Source organism: Lolium perenne, chromosome 6, assembly GCF_019359855.2.
Source record: "Lolium perenne isolate Kyuss_39 chromosome 6, Kyuss_2.0, whole genome shotgun sequence".
In the NCBI taxonomy this organism is placed as follows: domain Eukaryota; kingdom Viridiplantae; phylum Streptophyta; class Magnoliopsida; order Poales; family Poaceae; genus Lolium; species Lolium perenne.
Window position 1 is genome coordinate 178,662,609 of NC_067249.2, and position 20,038 is coordinate 178,682,646.

The 20,038-nt window shown below is 45.4% G+C and overlaps 1 long non-coding RNA gene across 10 annotated transcripts; it reads left to right on the forward strand.

Moving 5' to 3' along the window:
* Positions 1–6,632: 6,632 nt before the first annotated feature.
* On the forward strand, positions 6,633–10,430 carry LOC127306810 (uncharacterized). Of its 10 annotated transcripts, none has more exons than XR_007854887.2 (5): positions 6,633–7,003; positions 7,082–8,808; positions 9,191–9,308; positions 9,803–9,926; positions 10,122–10,430. It is a non-coding gene; the product is annotated as an uncharacterized lncRNA (long non-coding RNA). The 10 variants fall into 10 exon arrangements; XR_007854888.2 differs by lacking the exon at positions 10,122–10,430 and adding an exon at positions 9,503–9,591 and having other exon boundaries at positions 9,803–10,111; XR_007854879.2 differs by having other exon boundaries at positions 9,191–9,926.
* The last annotated feature ends 9,608 nt before the right edge of the window (positions 10,431–20,038 follow it).

Genomic DNA, 20,038 nt, shown 5'->3' on the forward strand with positions numbered 1-20,038 from the left:
AGCATTGTTGCTGAAATTATTATTTTTAATGAAGTTCACATCAACATGCTCTTCTTGAGCAACCAATGAAGCTAAAGGAACATTATTAGGATCAACATGAGATTTATCATTAACAAGCATAGACATAATAACATCAATCTTATCACTCAAGGAAGAGGTTTCTTCAGCAGAATTTACCTTCTTACGTTGAGGAGTCCTTTCAGTGTGCCATTCAGAGTAGTTGATCATCATATCATCAAGAAGCTTTGTTGCAGCACCCAAAGTGATGGACATAAAAGTACCTCCAGCAGCTGAATCCAATAGATTCCTTGAAGAAAAATTTAATCCTGCATAAAAGGTTTGGATGATCATCCAAGTAGTTAGTCCATGGGTAGGGCAATTCTTTACCAAAGATTTCATTCTCTCCCATGCTTGGGCAACATTTTCATTATCCAATTGCTTAAAGTTCATAATGCTACTTCTCAAAGATATAATTTTAGCAGGAAGATAATATTTTCCAATGAAAGCATCTTTACATTTAGTCCATGAACTAATACTATTTTTAGGCAAAGATAGCAACCAATCTTTAGCTCTTCCTCTCAAGGAGAAAGGAAACAATTTCAGTTTTATAATATCCCCATCTATATCATTATACTTTTGTATTTCACAGAGTTCAACAAAATTATTAAGATGGGCAGCAGCATCATCAGTACTAACAATAGAAAATTGCTCTCTCATAACAAGATTTAGTAAAGCAGGTTTAATTTCATAAAATTCTGCTGTAGAAGCAGGTGGAGCAATAGGAGTGCATATGAAATCATTATTATTTGTGCTAGTAAAGTCACACAACTTAGTGTTCTCAGGAGTACTCATTTTAGCAATAACAAAAATAAATAAAGCAAAACCGAATTAAATAAAGTAAAACAAGTAACTAATTTTTTTGTGTTTTTGATATAAAGAAAGCAAACAAGACAGAAAATAAAATAAAGCAAGACAATAAACAAAGTAAAGAGATTGGGTGTGAGAGACTCCCCTTGCAGCGTGTCTTGATCTCCCCGGCAACGGCGCCAGAAAAGTAGCTGCTTGTGACGGTAAAGCACACGTCCGTTGGGAACCCCAAGAGGAAGGTATGATGAGTATAGCAGCGAGTTTTCCCTCGGTAATAAACCAAGGTTATCGAACGAGTAGGAGATGAAGATCACGTGAAGGTTGTTGGTGAAGGAGTGTAGTGCGGCGCAACACCAGGGATTCCGGTGGCAACGTGGAACCTGCACAACACAATCAAACTACTTTGCCCCAACTTAACAGTGAGGTTGTCAATCTCCCCGGCTTGCTGAAAACAAAGGATTAAACGTATGGTATGGAAAATGATGTTTACTTGCAGAAAACAAAAGAGAACAATGATTGCAGTAGGTTGTATTTCAGATGTAAAAGAATGGACCGGGGTCCACAGTTCACTAGTGGTGTCTCTCCAATAAGATAAATAACATGTTGGGTAAACAAATTACAGTTGGGCAATTGACAAATAGAGAGGGCATAACAATGCACATACATATCATGATGACTACTATGAGATTTACTTAGGGCATTACGACAAAGAACATAGACCGCCATCCAACATGCATCTATGCCTAAAAAGTCCACCTTCGGGTTAGCATCCGCACCCCTTCCAGTATTAAGTTGCAAGCAACAGAAAATTGCATTAAGTACTGTGTGTAATTTAAACAATACAAATATCCTTAGACAAAGCATTGATGTTTTATCCCTAGTGGCAACAACACATCCACAATCTTAGGGGTTGCTATCACTCCCCCAGATTCAATGGAGACATGAACCCACTATCTAGCATAAATACTCCCTCTTGGAGTCACAAGTATCAACTTGGCCAGAGTCTCTACTAGCAACGGAGAGCATGCAAGATCATAAACAACATATATATGATAGATCAATAATCAACTTGACATAGTATTCCATATTCATTGGATCCCAACAAACACAACATGTAGCATTACAAATAGATGATCTTGATCATGATAGGCAGCTCACAAGATCTAAACGTGATGGCACAATAGGAGAAGACAACCATCTAGCTACTCGCTATGGACCCGTAGTCCAAGGATGAACTACTTATGCATCAGTCCGGAGGCGGGCATGGTGATGTAGAGCCCTCCGGTGATGATTCCCCTCTCCGGCAGGGTGCCGGAGGAGATCTTCTGAACCCCCGAGTTATGGTTGACGGCGGCGGCGTCTCTGGAACTGTTCTGGTATTTTGGCTCTCGGTACTAGGGTTTTCGGGGACGAAAGAATAAATAGGCGAAGGGGCATCATCGGGGGATCCAGGGGGCTCCCTCCCCACGTCTCGACGCGGCAATGGGGCCCCCCGCGCCGCCATATGGGGAGGGCCCCCTGCTGGCCTTCCTCGACTCCTCTTCGGTCTTCTGGAACACTCCGTGGAAAATAGGGCCGTGGGCTTTTGTTTCGTCCAATTCCAAGAATATTTGTAAAACAACTTTTCTGAAATCAAAAACAGCAGAAACACAGGAACTGGCACTATGGCATCTTGTTAATAGGTTAGTCCCATAAAATGGATAAAAACATTATAAAGTGTGAATAAAACATGTAGGTATTGTCATAAAACTAGCATGGAACATAAGAAATTATAGATACGTTGGAGACGTATCAGGGAGTTAGGAACTTAGCCATGTAACAGCAAGTTAGCAACTTAGCCAAGTTAGCAACTTACCGGGGTCAACTGACGCTGACGCTTGTACATGCAATAGAATTCCTCCTTCGATGGGAACACTGGCGTCGGCCCCGAATGAGGTGGCTCTGGCTCTGTTTTGTCTCACACTCCAGTCATCATAAACTGAGTGAAGGTCTGCAAGAAAAGAGAGAGATATGTCAGGTTCAAACAAGGGGACTTATGATGTTTTCCAACCATAGAGATTGAAACTTACCGCCATCTGGTTGCTCGACCACTGGAAGTAGGTATCTTTCAGAAGGTCATGCTCCTGAACCTTCTCGAGATACTCCTCATAAGCTGCTGCATAGGCCTCCTCGAGATGAGCCTACAATTTCAGAAATAATGCGTCTCATCAACATCGCCATTCAGGAACAAAAGTCAAAACAGAGGATGAAAATGTGGATGACTTACATCTACATATGCCCGAGAACGGTATGTAGTCCATGAGGAGGTACTATAGCTGCCGAGGGGGAGGATAGCCTTGATCTGCGTGAAGTTCCTCTCAGGCTTGAAACCCCCAGCAAGGCAGGCAGGATGGCCATGCGGCTGGCCGCCCCCGCCACCTCATTGATTGGCTCGCTCATAGGATCCTCCACCTCTAGATGGAGCTTGGCGAACTCCTCGCAATATTTTTACTTGTTCTCTTTGGCCTTGCTGAAGTACTTGGCAGGCGCGGGCCGTGGCCCGCTCGAACCGGGCGTCACCAGCTTCATGTGCTCCCACGCTTCCATCTCACCAAGATCCCTCCCTAGCTTCTTCTCCTCTGCGCGGTCTACCCCTTTGACTACATCCCAGCGGGGGTCCCCCGGTGGGCTTATGCCTCCATTTGACCTTGGTTAGGTAATAGGTGCATGTGGTAACAAGGATCATCCCATATCATCTCAAGCTTCTCTCCGGTTCACCTCCCAGTGAGTTTCCCCTATACATCCAGAATCTGCCTAAGTGTAGGAACCCCATGTCCGAGAAGCCAGACACACATGGGGGTAGCCTTGGATATAAAACCATCTCAAATCAATTTTGTGCATACCATGTGGACACAAACAAGTTTTGGGGCCATTCACACCCTCTGAGGCTCGATTTCTGAAGAAACCCTACTTCTGTTGACCGCGCGGTCTACCCCTTCGACTACATCCCAGCGGGGGTCCCCCAGTGGGCATATGCCTCCATTTGAACTTGGTTAGGTCATAGGTACATGTGGTAACAATTATCATCCCATATGATCTCAAGCTTCTCTCCGGTTCACCTCCCAGGGAGTTCCCCCTATACATCCAGAATCTGCCTAAGTGTAGGAACCGCATGTCCAAGAAGGCAGACACACCTGGGAGAGGGGGTAGCCTTGGATATAAAACCATCTCAAATCAATTTTGTGCATACCATGTGGACACAAACAAGTTTTGGGGCCATTCACACCCTCCAAGGCTCGATTTCTGATGAAACCCTACTTCTGTTGACCGCGCGGTCTACCCCTTTAACTACATCCCAGCGGGGGTCCCCCGGTGGGCATATGACTCCATTTGAGCTTGGTTAGGTCATAGGTACATGTGGTAACAAGGATCATCCCGTATGATCTGAAGGTTCTCTCCGATTGACCTCCCAGGAGTCCCCCCTATACATCCAGAATCTGCCTAAGTGTAGGAACCCCATGTCCGAGAAGCTAGCCACACCTGGGGGTAGCCTTGGATATAAAACCATCTCAAACCACCTTTGTGCATGCCATGTGGACACACACAAGTTTCGGGGCCATTCACACCCTCCGAGGCTCGATTTCTGGTGAAACCCTAGACCGGGGTCCCGGGGGATCTATACCGCCCTTATACATAGGTTTCCGCAAATGGGTTCGCCAAAATAGTAGTGAGGAAGAAATAAACAAATAAAAATGATTGGGATTAACAATTATATGGGTAAGAATTATCTTTGTACTAAAAAAGTGTAAAAATAAAAAAGGTGCATAAGTTGTGCCAACGGCCAGGTTCTATGCCGTGGGTAGCCGTCGGCACAACATGAGTGGGGCCCAGGAGTCAGCTGCTGTGCCGACGGCCGCGTTTGTGCCGTGGGCAACCGTCGGCATATCCTGAACGACGCCATGATGAAGTAACGGCTGAGCCCGGTTGTCAGTCGGTGTGTCGACAGCTGGCATTGTGCCGACGGTGGCCTTTGGTCACCTCCTTGTTGTGCCGATGACCGTTATTGCGCTGAAGGTGGATGTCGGTGTATCAGGCGATGTGCCGACGGTCAGCTTCATCGCCGGTCGATGGGGGCCTCTGTGCCGATGGCCCCGACATTTGGCCGTCGGCACATCGCTTGGCTGTCGGCGTATGGCAACTCTCCCGTACTGAGATGCAAATGCCATCCAAAACAAAGGAAATCTGATGTGCGCAACGTATGTCACAAATAGCAAACAATAGCCATCTAGTGACCAATATAGTGACGGCGGGTGGATGAGAGAATGAAGTGGAGGGGCAATTGGGAAATAAATAAGAGTTTGAGGCTTTGTGCCTGCAATGCGGAACGCACAAGCAATATCCCATGTCAGCCTCCCCGCTCTGGCACCTATGGCCTATGGGTATGTTTGGACGCTCGCATGGTTTTTTCCCGTTTCTGGATTTTGGCCCACCAGTTGCATGAGTAAAAATCGATTGGTTGCCAACAACATTTCAGCCTGCATGAAAGCTGTCATTTGAGCCCACTTTGATTGGTAGGCAACATATCGGGATTTTAGGTTATGTTGATGGAACATGCTTGTTTGGGAGGTTATATATGGCCCGTTATGGTCACCGCGCACCTCTACTTGGTGAGCTTACCATCTACCATTTCAGGTTTTAGGGTCATACACGCTTAGTACATGTAATCACATACGCTTACGAGAAGATGAAATATATGATCCATATAATCAGTCCGACGATGATGAACTCATTGAGCCTACTTGCTTCGCCATGACCTACGATCTTTGGCATTCCAATATTCTTCGATCTTGGGGGAAAGGCATGTCCTGCTATTTTGGGAGGTTTATAGTATCCTGATTATTCTGCTAAGAACTCGGAGTAAGCTTCTTCGACCTCCTCTCTCATCTTGAACCCTTTCTGCCGATTCCCCGCATAACTAGTCACTTGTAGGCTAACATCATCCCAACGTTTGTAGATTTCGGGCACTTTCCCTTGAAACACCACCACGTACCAGTTTTATTTCTACCAACATAGAACATAGGAACTAAATTAAGCACGCATGATCATATAAGAAAGAGATAATCTCTACTATCTAAAAAGGAGCAACTGGTTCTGTTTCCTCCGGTGGAGGTTTCGTCCTACATATTTTCAACTGACTATTTTGCCCTCCCACCAAATATACATTATTTGATCCTACCGATTTTCTTCCATCCGATTCCTTAATTTTGGTCTCTGTAAATAAGGAAGGTGTAAACAAGGAAGGACTATGCTATAAAAATAGGATGCAATTAAAGAGGTTATCTTCAACCTCCAGGCTATGCCGATTCGGAGGTCCTTCTTTTCCGGCGCGTTTAGCTCCCGCTGCAGCGACCCAAGTGGTCACGTCCCCGGTGTCGCTGCGGTTGTTCGTTGCCGGAGATTCAGCGAGCAAAGTGGAGAAGGAGCTGGACTTGGACTTGATGGCGTTTCTTGTATTAGATCTGAGGTCCTTTGTGTTAATTTGCAGGACTTGGATGTTTTTTTCTTTTTCTTTAAGGTCCTGTTTGTAATCTGTAACTGCACTGCTCTTAGTTAATGCATCATTTAGGTCCGTCGGGACCTATCCCCGTTCAAAAAAAAAAAAAAAAAAAAAAAAAAAAAAGGATGCAATTAAAGAGTCATTAACGTGAATTATCGTTGTACTTGCCAGCGAACAAGTCGTACAGTACCAAATTATGCCGCCGGCCTGCCCAACCCACCCAATCCCCTCCGCGCCCACTAAATCCCGTGCGTCGGCCAAGCCTAGAGGCCGGCGACGAGAACCTCCGCCCGGTGTTGGTACTCGCCATCCGGAGCGCATGGGGCTAGGCGTCCTCGTTAGTCCGTCACGCCGCAGGTCACCTCTAACCGCCGCCATGTTGCCTCTTGGTGACCTGGGCTCCCGGCGCCCCTCCGCCTCCCTCCCTCCTCGCCTAGATGCACCGCTCATCGATGACCTAATCCACGGCGTCCGCATTCCATCATTGTGGAGCTCACCGCGGAAGGCAAGGAGGAGGATATGGTGGTAGCCTTGCCACCGGGATTAATTGAGGATATCCAATCTATTGATTTCGAACAAATTACTCATCAGCTTTCAATGGTAAGTGCAGACTCTCGGATTCATCTGATTTTCTTTGTTCAGTAGTGCTCCTGTAATCCTTTGAAAAATTCTCCATAGGATTGAGCTCCCTCTCAAATTGATTGCGGGTATGGGGAAATACAAAGGATTTCGGGCCCTTGGGGATCGCCGGCAACGAGCGCCCAACTGTGTTGTAAAAGGGAAAGTCGATGAGGCAATTGTTGGTGGAGGTGGACATCACGTTCACAGCAAGCAGCAAGTAACCAGCCCCACTTCAACCCTCCACGTCCAGGTATTCTTGTTTCAACTTCATGTCATAGTTTTTTTTAATGTTTTGTGCTAAGCTGTACTCTAGATAATATACTTTATCTGGTGCAAACAACAGAGCAAATGACGCCATAGACAAATTCTTCTGGAACGAAATTCTACAAGTACTTTTTTGGATAAGCTGTAGTTTTGTTATGTAATGTATCTATTGAGATTTACAAAAAAAAAAATTGATGGGTAGATTCGATTTTAAGGTGTCTATGGAAATAAAAAAGGTCCTTATATTCTGTAACTTTTTGCTCACAAAGGGTCCATCTGATATGTAATTTGACACGTATATATGACGTACCTTCATATATATACAAATCAGAGTAACAAAAGTATCAAATTCAGAAATGCGGAGGATGCTCTATGATTAGGAAGTGAACCCTTCGTATCTGAAGCTAATATTTCTTTCTTTTCTTACATAGTGTTGCTGCCCACATTACAAACCTAGGTGTGCCTCTTTCCTTTCCCTGTCTTTATCTTTTTGTTGTTAGATTGATTCATCCCCATCTGACACCATAAGGATTAGTCTTATTTTTGCACATTGCCTAACTTATCCTATTCAATACTATTCATTTCACTGCATTGTTATTTCATTCTTCAATACATTCTCTGAAGAAATAAATCATCAAATTTGGCAGTATCAGGCGGTATTTTGGAAGAAGAAAATCTTCCAAACACTGAATCAAGTACAGAGATATTTAATGTTGTTTTATGAATTGGCTTGCCATTATGCTAAAAAGATTTGTGTAAACTGTACTATCATTTTATGAACAAGCTACTTGACTTCTATAAATATCAATACGATATATTGAACATGTTATTGTAATATGTTTGAAACATCATGAAGAGTAGTTGTATTACATTATGCCTAGCTTAATTGATATTTCAACCACTTGTCATGGTAATAAATTACTGAGCAAATGCAGATATATTTAGTACATTTATTGTCTGAACCACCAGCATCTTCTGGGCTATAAGTTTGGGTCGTTGGTAGTGACAGTATGGTAAATGGTTTTGCATAGTAGCCCCAGATATTCTGTTGTGGAAATTGTAATTTTTAGCATTGCGAGAATCGTAATACTATGTCCTACGGCTTGTTCGAGAGCAGTCATTTAAGAGCAGATGGATGCTATTTTGCTTACCTATGCTTGCTGCATGAAAAAGCTGAGAGGATTCAGATTAATTTTTACTTGTGTGTGGTGCTACTTTGGTCATCACAAAACCAAATGAACCGTATTACTTTGGTCATCAATGTTTTTCAAACTCTTCTTACAACGTATTACTTTGGTCATTTCTGTACCTCTATATCACAGAATGTATTTCCAATGTTGATGCTCCAGTATGGCGGCCAGACACAACATTCCCTATTTGTTCTTTCTACCGAGGATAGGGATGAAGACAATGTTGATCGTCGGTTCACATACACTCCAAAATTCTTGAGGATCCCGTGGAAGTCAATTGCCATAGCGTTGTTCCTTCTCTTCCTGGGGATCTCTCTTGTGTTCTTCCTGGTATGTCAACGCATACCTCTCCAGTTACTGTATTGAAATTGATATGCATCTGTTTCATCCACCAGCATGAATATTGTTTTTCTTGAATTATTCCACGAGATCTCCTGTAAAAACAATGGACACTTCCATACACTTTGTGTAAAATTATCTATAAAAGCAATGGCCACTTGCATCACTGTAATAAGTTAAGAATAGGGTACTTTTGCTAATTTCGCTTCTTGTGCAGAATATGGTGTATCACTTTCTGAACCACATGGTACTCTCAGTTTGAACTGTCAATTTTATCTTTCCCCTACTGCGTGCCAATCAATACTTTATCTGTATTAGGTTTTTTGATTTCTCTATATTTCTCTCTAATTTTTTATCTGCGTTTGTTGTTCAGTAATATCATGTGTGCAAGGGATGGGATGGACGTTTTGGAGAACCTGCAAGACCGTGCATGTCCCTTGTTGTGAACAAGCTTAAAGAATTATTCAGGATAATGGCTAGCAAAGCTTTTGGTAACCTAAAGCATAATTGTTTTCCATTCCTTCATTTCCTAATTCATTTTGTTTGGACCATGTGATTTCTAGAGACCGGTCTTTCTTCTCTAAATACATGTATTAATACGCATGTTTATTTTAAGGAGATCAGATTCATCTTATCACCGAATGTAAGCGAGCTTTTATGATTGAATATTATTCTGTGAATACAGGAATATCTTTTTCATATAACATTCGAGATCCAAAAATATTCAAGGAAAGTGCACGAGCAATTTTTGAATCAGAAAATTAATTCCATAAAGTAAGCATAATCCTTTCCACTAAGCATTCTTGTAATTCTATTAGACACATTGGGGCGAGTACACATCTCAAAAGAATATAAGAGTCAGATGACGGCGCTCGGTGGCGGAGGTAGAGCTAATAGGAGCATTGCATGTAGTCTTGCACTTGCATAAACTTTCTCATGATTATTCGTTGTTTTGAGGTTGTCTAATCACTGGTCTTTTCTCTAGGTGAGCTCGGATGGGAGATCTTTGGCAGGCAGTATACTTGACGGAGCAAATAAAAAATATGGAGTCCTTTCTCACATTCAAACATATACCTCCTACGCCATGTTGCAAAGCAGGAGAAATGCAAGTATGGAAATGTTGCAAGGATATTGCAATTCCATCTACCATGAGTCAATATTTTCTAGCACGATGAACTTTATCCTACACGGCTTGATCTTATTATAATTTGGAATTTACTAATAGACAAATAATTCTATGTGGTCCTTCTTTTGCACACTATCCATTGATGTATCTAAATTAAATTATTTATTTATTTGTATAGAGCAGAGAAGGTGTTATGAGAAATGGCAAATGAAGGTCTAGAGCCTAATCTCAAGATGTAAACTACCTTGATTAAAGGTTGCTAAATGCATCACTTCCAGATGGAGCATTGGAATGTTTCTAAGAGATGAAACCGGTGCGACTGAAGCGACGAGGCTGCTTATTATTGCTTGGTGTCCACTTCTCTTGAAGGAAAATGTAATGGAGGGAAGCACATACATATGAATCTTGTGTGTTTGCAGAGAAATGTTTAATAGCCACTTACGAGAGGGTTTATATATAAACGATATATAATAAATTGTTGTATGCATTGCAGAAAATCTAGAGTGTCAATATAGTTTCTATATAATACTTATAAAAATGCATAGAGTGTATACTCCCTCCGTTCTTTTTTAATTGACTCAAATTTAGTACCAATTTGTACTAAATCCGAGTCAATTAAAAGAGACCGGAGGGAGTAGAAAAGAGAGGCGATCTATATTTTTTTATTGAATTTTGCATTTTGTGTTATTGTTTAAGATTGTTGCACTTTCCGGAGTTGGTTTAATATCAACAAAACTATTATTATTAACGTACTTACATAAAAGTGTTGCTAATTGTTTTAAGCAAAGATGACTAACATTGTTGGAATTCACTACATTGCACACTACAGAAGAGACGGATGCGTAAAAAAGAGATAAAGAGGGGTTAAGAGTGGTTAGGAGTATGGATAAAAATATGAAAGTATAGTATTGTATCGAATACTACAAATCGTCGTACTTATATCACACAATAAAATAAGATCACCTCTCCTTATTTTTTGTTTACCCGTGGCAACGCACGGGCATTTTACTAGTAGCAAATAAAGTTCAAAACATAAGGCAAGTAACATAAGCATGCATGATCATATAGGCAAAAGCATCAGAATTGTTCATCCTATCAGCTAGTGTGATCTTACAAACGATCACAATAGCTACTATGGTGTCATCTTACCACCACTTCAAAAGAGGGTGTAATACTACCACCCGTAGGACCGCAAATTTAGCTTCATGTGAGGGGTTAGTACATACCACCTCACATAACATACAGGCCTTGTCATCAATGTTCATCAAGTCCTAGCTACTTCAAAATATACAACCAATATCTGAAGGCAGCACTACACATAATAGTTCTTGGTGAGGAAGGTCCTCAACCAGAGTTGTATATGGTCCTCAACCATCTAAACAAAGCCATTCCCATGACCCTGTTGTCGAAGAGTGGGTTCATAGCCACTATCGCAGCCTTTGTGCTGAATCCAGTACGTGGAATCCATGACGGTGGAGTAGAGGTCTAGGTTAACATCGGGAGAGGTGGCATCGGTGATGGTCGCCACCACGGCCTTCATGGCTTCAGTTATTTCATCCTCTCCTAATACCGACCTCTTCCTCTTCCTACTAGGGTCAACAAATGTCTTACTAGGAACACCAAAACCACCAACGGTAGCACTAGCATCGATTGTAGGAAAAGGAGGTTGGCATTGTCGTTATCAATTGGGATGGTGCCAGAGTCTTGGGTGTCAATGTAGTCAGGGCAATGTTGTCCAAGATGCTATTAAATCTGCCAATGGCATGGCCGAAGGAAAATATCTGATGCATCTGGGAGTAGTTGTTAATATGCTTATTCATGTACTCGCATCCTTGGGGTGTTCCTAAGACAGGGAATTGTCGGTTAGTTGTCGTGGGGTACACGAGATTAGTTAGCTCACCCAACAAATTGTGAAAAGGTGAAAAGTGTTAGTGCCGAGACATGGCCTCTGTAGTGCTCGTCCTCGAGGATAATTGTGTGGGTGTGCTCATCCCATTGTGCACTGCTAAGGTCCCTAAGATTGGAGACCTTGATACACCTTGCTCTCCACATGTGGAGGTGGTTGTACACATGTTGTGACGACACCTCTCACCCATAGTAGTCATGAACCTTCTTGGATACATTGTTCAGATGCACTTCTTTGAACCCTTTTTCAGTCTTCACTCAACTCTTGATGATCCCACACATCTTTTTTAGCATAAAGGTGGACCGGAAGGGAGGCTACTTCATAGTGGCCTTCTGCCCCTTCAATTGCCATGTGTTTTGAACTTCGCCAGTGTTGATCGCCTACTGCTTGTACTGCCCAAATGTCGCGCCACCATTTCCCCCGTACTAGGAAAGACATGGAGAACAACACATAGATCTACACAACGGTATGACAAATGGATCTAATCTAGACATTCTTTATGCAAATCAAAACAAGAACTACAGTAACCTAAAAAAGCTAATACCACTTTTGATATATCAGTACATTCTACAGATCAGTCAGTACCAACATTGTATATTAACAACTTGGACTCTGATCTACTGAACCCATACTCGGATCTATGTGTTCCTCCAAAATCTACCGACCAAGGGTTTGAGAAATACTCACCGCCATCGGAGAAGAAGACATCGACGACCTCGATGACGAGGCCGAAGACCGGGAGCCCCCGCCGTCCACTAGCTTCCGAGGAAGATGCGGCGCTTGCACGAAGAGCTTGAAAGAGGGGAAATGGTGGCGCGATATTTGGGCGGTGAGAATAGCGAAAGTATAAAGTTGTTCGAACCGACGGGAGGTGACGAAATTTCTCCCGCCGTATTTTTGGTGACACACGCATTCTCGCGCCATTGCCTCGCTTGCACAGGAAGAGCGCAACTTTTCCCCTTTTCATCATCGCTGAGCTTGACACTCACTGGAAACGCTGAAATCAAGCGTGCCTTCGGATCCAACTTTTAAGCCGTTTTAAGAATCGTGCAATGCATGACCCCAAAAGCTCGTGGCGCACCAAATAAACCAATATTAGCTTAGCGGAGAAGAGGAACGGTGTTGCGAGCAACCAAAGTCGCTCTATCTATACGGGCCGACACGGGAGTGCCGTGTGTTTTACTGGCCACGTAAGGCAATCCAAGCGAAGCTGGCGTGGGAGCCCGGCCGGCCAGATCGGCCTGCCCGAGGCGAAAAGTCTGACGCCGTGCACAGGCGGTGGCGGACCAGGTGCGCGTTCACCGGCGAGAAAGCATTCTGCCCGCTGCCTCCTCCAGCCTACAGCGCGCATGTACGGACAGACGGGCGGGGCGCGTCGTTTTACCGCTGGACGGACGGCAGCGTCTGGATGAGTGAAAATTTTGTGAAACTGCCACTAGGCCTTTCCATAATTTTCTCCTTGTCTCCCTCACACGCGTTCCGTCTGCGAGTGAGAGCAAAGAAAAATGAAAAATCTAAGTAGAGCTGACGGTGCCCTGCGTCTATCTCGCTCTACCACCTGAATTGCTACTTTGTCGCCCACGTAGGTGGCACATTTAGAAGCGGTCGCCACCAGACAGCTATCCGCGAACCACCCTCCACACAGTACTACGATACAATCTAAGAGCATCTCCGTCCCCCAAAGCATCCCCTAAACCGCGCCGGATTGAGTGTCTGGGGGCGTGTTTTGTTCGTGCCGCGTTTGGGGGACGTCGCGTCCCCCAAACGACTTCCCCAAATATTTAAAATACTTTTTTGACATTTTTATTTCAATTTTCACAAATTAATATATAATTGCGAACGTGGTTTACACGAAGAGACGGTTTGGAACATGGTTTTCCACAAACTAATACATAGTTTGAACCATGGCGGACACAAATATAAATTTTGCAAAGAAACTAAACCTAACTAGGCCGTACATCGAAGGTTTCCTGTGTTCGCTGCTAAGAAAGAACACTCGAGGGCACACCCAGTCACCTGAACTGGAAAATCCAGCGGGAGGATGGTGCCCTTGTTGGTTCTACCGATGAGGCGAACATCTAGAAACTTCCGTGCACGTGTTCGCTACGAAGAAACAACACTCAGTCATCCTCCTCGTCGGTGTTGTCGCCGTGGTAGTCCCGGCGGCAGCGCGTCTCGTCGAAGACCTTGACGCTCATGTCCCTGTTGCCGAAGTAGGAGAACAGGAAGATGAAGCCGGCTTCGAGGCTGTGGTGCCGCGCGAACTTCTCCCAGCCGATGTTGAGGTACATCTTGCCGCGCGTGTCGTAGATCACGTCGACGATCTACCGGTAGTAGCCGCACGCAGCCTCCCGCAGATGCATCGTGCGCGGGCGGTCGTCGCCGGCGACGTAGTCGGCGAAGGAGTCCGGCAGCCTCTGGATGCCGCGCGGGTCGCCCTTGAGGACGAGGACGAACTCGAACAGCACGTCCGGCTCCACGTCCATCTCCAACGATGAAGCCGACGGCGTGGGAGGCGACGGCGAGCGTTCAGCTCTGCCGCGGCCATGACCACGACCACGACCGCGAGGTCGGCCTCCGCCTCTACCAGACATAGCGTCGAGTCTTGTTGAGATGGTGGCGGCTAGGGTTTGGGAGAGAGGCGCTAGGGTTTGTGTGTGAGAGGGACGATGAGAGGCGGCCCTTTTATAGGCCGGAGGGAGGCGGAGGAGCGGTGGCGCTCATTAACGCCGGCACGCAGAGCTAGGCGCGACGGGGCGCGTCGTTGCGCCTCTGCGGGAACTGCACCGTCGCTGCGGGAACTGCACCGTCGCTGCAAAGCCAATAACTTCCGTCGCGAGGTAGGCGACGGTTAGGTTAAAATTTATTGTGCCGCTGACGATTCGGCCCCGCCACTCCCCGCCTCGCTTTTCGGTGTGTCCGGCATCCCCGGTGCGTCCCCTATGGGACGGGGACGGGCTCGGGGCGCCGGACACCGTATCGGGGCGCGCCGGACAAAATTCGGGTTTGGGGGACGCGGCTGGAATGGTTTTTTGGTCCGACGCGCTCCAAATTGCTTTGGGGGATACTTTGGGGGACGCGGCTGGAGATGCTCTAAGATTTCTTTCTCCCGAGATCGAATTAAGTTCGTTCACCGCTTGTCATCTTCACGTGCCTCTCTACTTTGAGAAAATTATCGATTCCGTACCAGCAAGCTCCCTTACAATGGGTACCGTGACCGATTTGTTGGCGCCGACTCCGCACCAGCCAGCTCTCCTGCACCGGCTACCTCAGCCGATTTCCCGGTGTCGACTCCGCACCAAGCCGGCTCACCTTCACCAACTACGCAGCAAGGCGGGACGCGCCGTCCATGGGGTTCCTTGTTGCCTCGCCGTCGGCTCCTCTCACTTGCATGGTGTCCACTGTCAATCCGTCTTCGCTGTCATCAATCGAGACTACACCGAGAACGGTGCCATCGATTCTGATGTATGCCGCCATCCACACCATCGCAGATATGTGCATGTGTCATCCTTGTCAACCGATCTCGCGCGCCTCTATGCCATGCACGCCGACGAGCACGTCCGTACCACCAATCGAGCATCGTCTTGCCGTTGTGTTATCCCTTCGGGCCGTAGCGACACTGCCCTTGGTCCATGATATCGGGTCGTACACACTAGTGGCCTCTAGGTGCTGAACTAACTTGCGCCTGGCAAAGTGTCAAATGACCCCCGGGTCATAGCGTTGCTACACGCGGTCATTTTCGTCATCCCTGCGCATAGACGTCTCAGGATCCCGCTGCACCGCCTTCCGGCCTTTGTGTGGGTCGCCATGCCCGCGCAAGGTCATCGTCACGCCTGTCAAATTCTTCCTCACCTTCAAGGTTGTCAGTATCGTGATCATGAATCAAATCGCAACCTTTATGATAGGATCACAAACCGCAGGTTCTTAACTTTAAGAATCATAAAATCTTAGATTCTACCTAGTAGAATATAGGTAGAATCATATAATCGTTCCACTCAATTTAGGGCGTAAAGTCGTAGAATCACATAGTAGAATCATGATTCTGACAACATACCTTCTTCAACTGTCGCTGCCACGCTTCCAGAGGTAATCTGCATGGCCACTTCTGATCGTTACAGGTCCCCCCGAATACCCCTATGTCATGACCACTCTAGGAAATGTTGGTTTCACTTTCTTCTACGTTTTCATCCACCACGACCTTATCGCTGGCATCATTGTATTTTCCTTAACTACTTTGTCTACTCTGATACTTGTAGATTGCAACGGCACCTCTCTCTCTCCCTTTGCCGCACTGCGACTCGTAGCCGTCCAGAAGGCCTCTTCTGCAAGTCTCAACGACACTAGATGGTCTCTGCCCTCTCATGGTTGGTACTAGCAACACATGCACATGCTTCGTCCTCGACGTGCCCCCATGCCGATCCAGCTCGGATCAGCGCCTCATCTTCATCGGCTTCGATGGCGTCTATCTCAGCTTCGACTCGTTCTACAATTGCTTGTACCCCGTCAGTGACTTCTTCGATGTGTACTCAGTTCTAGCAAAATCGGAGTATGCGTTCATCCTTGATGTGCGCCTGGTTCTAGCAAAACTAGGCCCACACCTCGTCTTCGATGGCTCGGACTGCATCGACTCTGGCGTCAACACCCCTATTCGACGACTGCCTCGACGCATCTCCGTCACTCCACGTGCACAATACATGCGCATGTGGCTTCATGTGCGGCTACCTCGACACTAGCACCCGATCACGATATCGACCACGGCGACCCGCATGCACTGCCAGCTTGACCAAGGCTACACCGTCCAACACTCCCGAAACATCGGCACAAAGGACTACCACCTCGCCTGAGCACCTCACCAGCTTCCTCTACACTCCAAGCTTCTGCGACACGACATAGTCAACATGTTCCTGCTACCAACAGGGGATGTCAACTCACTGGTCTACCTTAACTTCTACTCTTATCAGACCCTCCGCGACATCTAGGTCTTTTATACATCTATATATACTTGTCCGAGAGGCTCATACTGCATCCAAAACATACGCCAAACCTTATCGGTCCCATTTGTCATCATCCTTCGTGAATTGCAGCCACGTACGGCCAGTCGGCAACGGATCAAACCCATCAGATTTTTTTTTTTTTTTTTTGCCGAGTATCTAAGCGACGTGATCGAGCAAAGTGGTTCCTGATGCCTGATTTGCGCGGTCCTCATGGCCGGTCAGATCAAATACTCTACTCTATGAAGCACCCAGTAAACAACAGCCTGCAGTTAGGAAAAAGACAACAGCAGCCAGTCGGCGTGCATTCTCTCGACACTGACGCGTGCACTGTACAGCGACTGGAGTGAATATTCGCGCCTAAATTTCAGTGCAGCGCTGATGGGGAGTAGCTAGATAGACTGCCATTCACGAACATACTTTACTCTATGAAGTGTTGCACCCAAACAGGCATATCAATTATTCAAATGGCAATCTTGGGATGACATGACAAGCGGTATGTTACAAAACCGCGTAAGAAAAAAGATTGAACCAAGGATAAAAACGCAGATTTTTACCGGAAAACCTAATTAAAGACGGAAAACTACGAAACACATAACTTCATCATAATTGGGAGGAGTATTATATACGAGATGACAATCCTTTTACGTGTTATCAATATGGTGAAACTCTCTCAATGTATACTATGACTACCCAAAACTATATCCTGAAATCTTACGAGCGGGCGTGTGCCAGACGAACGTCTCGGGCACGCGCACTAGGCAACAGCCTGCTGTGTCTGGTTGCCACAAAAGTGGTAGGCTAGCTGATATTAGGTGTTATTTTAAAAAAATTGTAACTTTTAAACCGTGCGGAGAAATTACAATTCGCTTTCACTTCTAAAATCCCCACGTCGAGAGCTTCGAAACTAGACCACATTTTCATATGTTTCAACGAATTTTTTTAACAAGCAACTTTGATGTGCGACAAAACAACTTTGGTATGCAACGAAGATGTACACTTTTTGGTACACGAAAAGGCACAACTTTGGTGTCCGACAACAATTTTGGTATCCATCGGAGCAATTTCAGTGTGTGACGAAGCAACTTAAGTGCCATGCTGAGCAACATTGGTGGCCGGCGACGTAGTTTTCGAATCCTGCAGAGCAACTTTGGTACCCAACTAAGCAAATTTAATGTCCTGCGGAGCAACTTTGGTACTCGACAGAGAAAATTTGGTTTGTGACGGCCTAATTTTGGCGTCCAGCGAAGCAACTTTGGTGCCCACCGAATAAATTTTGATAGATGGCTGAGCAACTTTGGCATCCAGCGATCCAACTTTCGTTGTCAATGTAGATTTACGTTGTGCAGCAAATTTGCTTCGTCCCGCACTTAAGTTACATCATCTCGCATTATAATTGCTTTGTCGCACGTAGAAGTTGCTTTATAAAAACTTCATCAAAAGACATAGAAATGAGATCTAGTTTTGAAGAGCTCACCGCAAGAAATTCAAAAGTGAAAGCGGATCCTAATTTCGACATCTGGTGCAAAAGTTATATGATTTTGAACATTTGAAAAGGAAAATTAATGTTCATGATCTCATCCTAATGCATGTGCTACAATCACTGAGCGTGCACACTGACAAATCTAGCATGCTTTTGTTTTTAGACGTTGCTAGAATGCACCAACAAGCACGCGGCCGCCCGCTAGACGCGTCCAAACTATATATGGGAGCAAACAACTCTCTTTCTTGGTGAACACGAAACAGAGTTATATATGTGCTACGTTCTAACACGGTTGGCATGCCTAAATTCACGGTAAATTATGTCTTCTCAACCCCCGGTTCTGAATCTGGTCTACATAGCAATAGCTAGCACATTACCTGACGAAAGACAAAGCAACACTATAAACCTGGAATAGTAGCACCACCTACAAGGAAAGAATAACCCTACCCACCACCATCAGATTAAAGTCCAGCTTCGATGGGACATGGGAGCACATACATATAGAGACAAGGTGAATAAAGGGTCGTGCATAATGACATGGATCAAAGGCGCCGATCGAGAGATTAGATAGATTCCTTATGATTGTGTGCGTGAACAGGCAGCGGAGACAGAGAAAAGATATGGCTGAAACTTCCGTGAGGCAAGAGAAAAGAGAGGGTGCCGTCGATGCACAGATTGGATACTTGAGCACATGTCATCATAAGCTAGGAAGACATACTATTGAGGTACATACACACCTACCCTAGACAAACACACCTCACACGATCCTTCGGTTTGAAATTTTGTTCCGTGGGTATGTAGACGCCCTCTCTCCTTTCCAACACAACGATAGAGAATTAAACGGGGTCTTATACCCCTACGTTATGTGGCTTCTTGGCAAACTCTAGATATAGCGTGCACCATTTCGGCGGTCGCCTATATCATCATTCGCCAACCCATCCCCAAAGTGAAAATCAAAGCGAGAACCCTCACCGGGCCTACGATCGATGCTTGATAGTGCCCTCGTCCTGCGCAAGTACATCAAATCATGTTGGGCGTCGAGACCCCGCTGCATCACGTCGTTGAGACTGGCCATCGTTGACGTGGTAGGTGCAGCACCAAGGTAGAGGCCCTCCTAATCGATCATGCCCGCGCATACATTAATATACTCAAAAGTAGGAGTATACATGTACCCTGCGGAATATCTGAGGAATAGTCCCGAATTTCTGGTTCATGGGATCCTAACCACGATGGGGAGAGACGATATTGTTTTTCGTAAGCCGTTAGGCTCGCCGCTATAAAACTACACCCTATGCCTCGATTTATAGATTCTGTGTGTATCCCTGGATTGTAGATTTAACCAACTAAAACAAAGTAAATATTATTAAAAAGTACTAAGGTAGTAAAGAACTTGTAGCTTCATTATGAAGCCTTCATACCATGGATGGCACGGTATTCTTCCAAGATTCCAGCTTATGCAAACCTCCAGCTCCCAGCATTACCGCTGGATATGAATCGACCGTAGTGTCCTATCGCATGCGGTCGTGGAACGCGTCACCATTGCGCAAGCTGGGTGCCACCCGTGCCAGTCGCGTGTGCACAACTAGCTCGATCGCCATCGTTATCTCTTTTTTTTAGAAAAAAAAAACGGCGGCAGGACCGCAGGATCCATCGTTTTCCCTAGCAATATTCTGCGTCGTCACTCGTCACCCACCTTTCGTATGGTGGCCCATGGA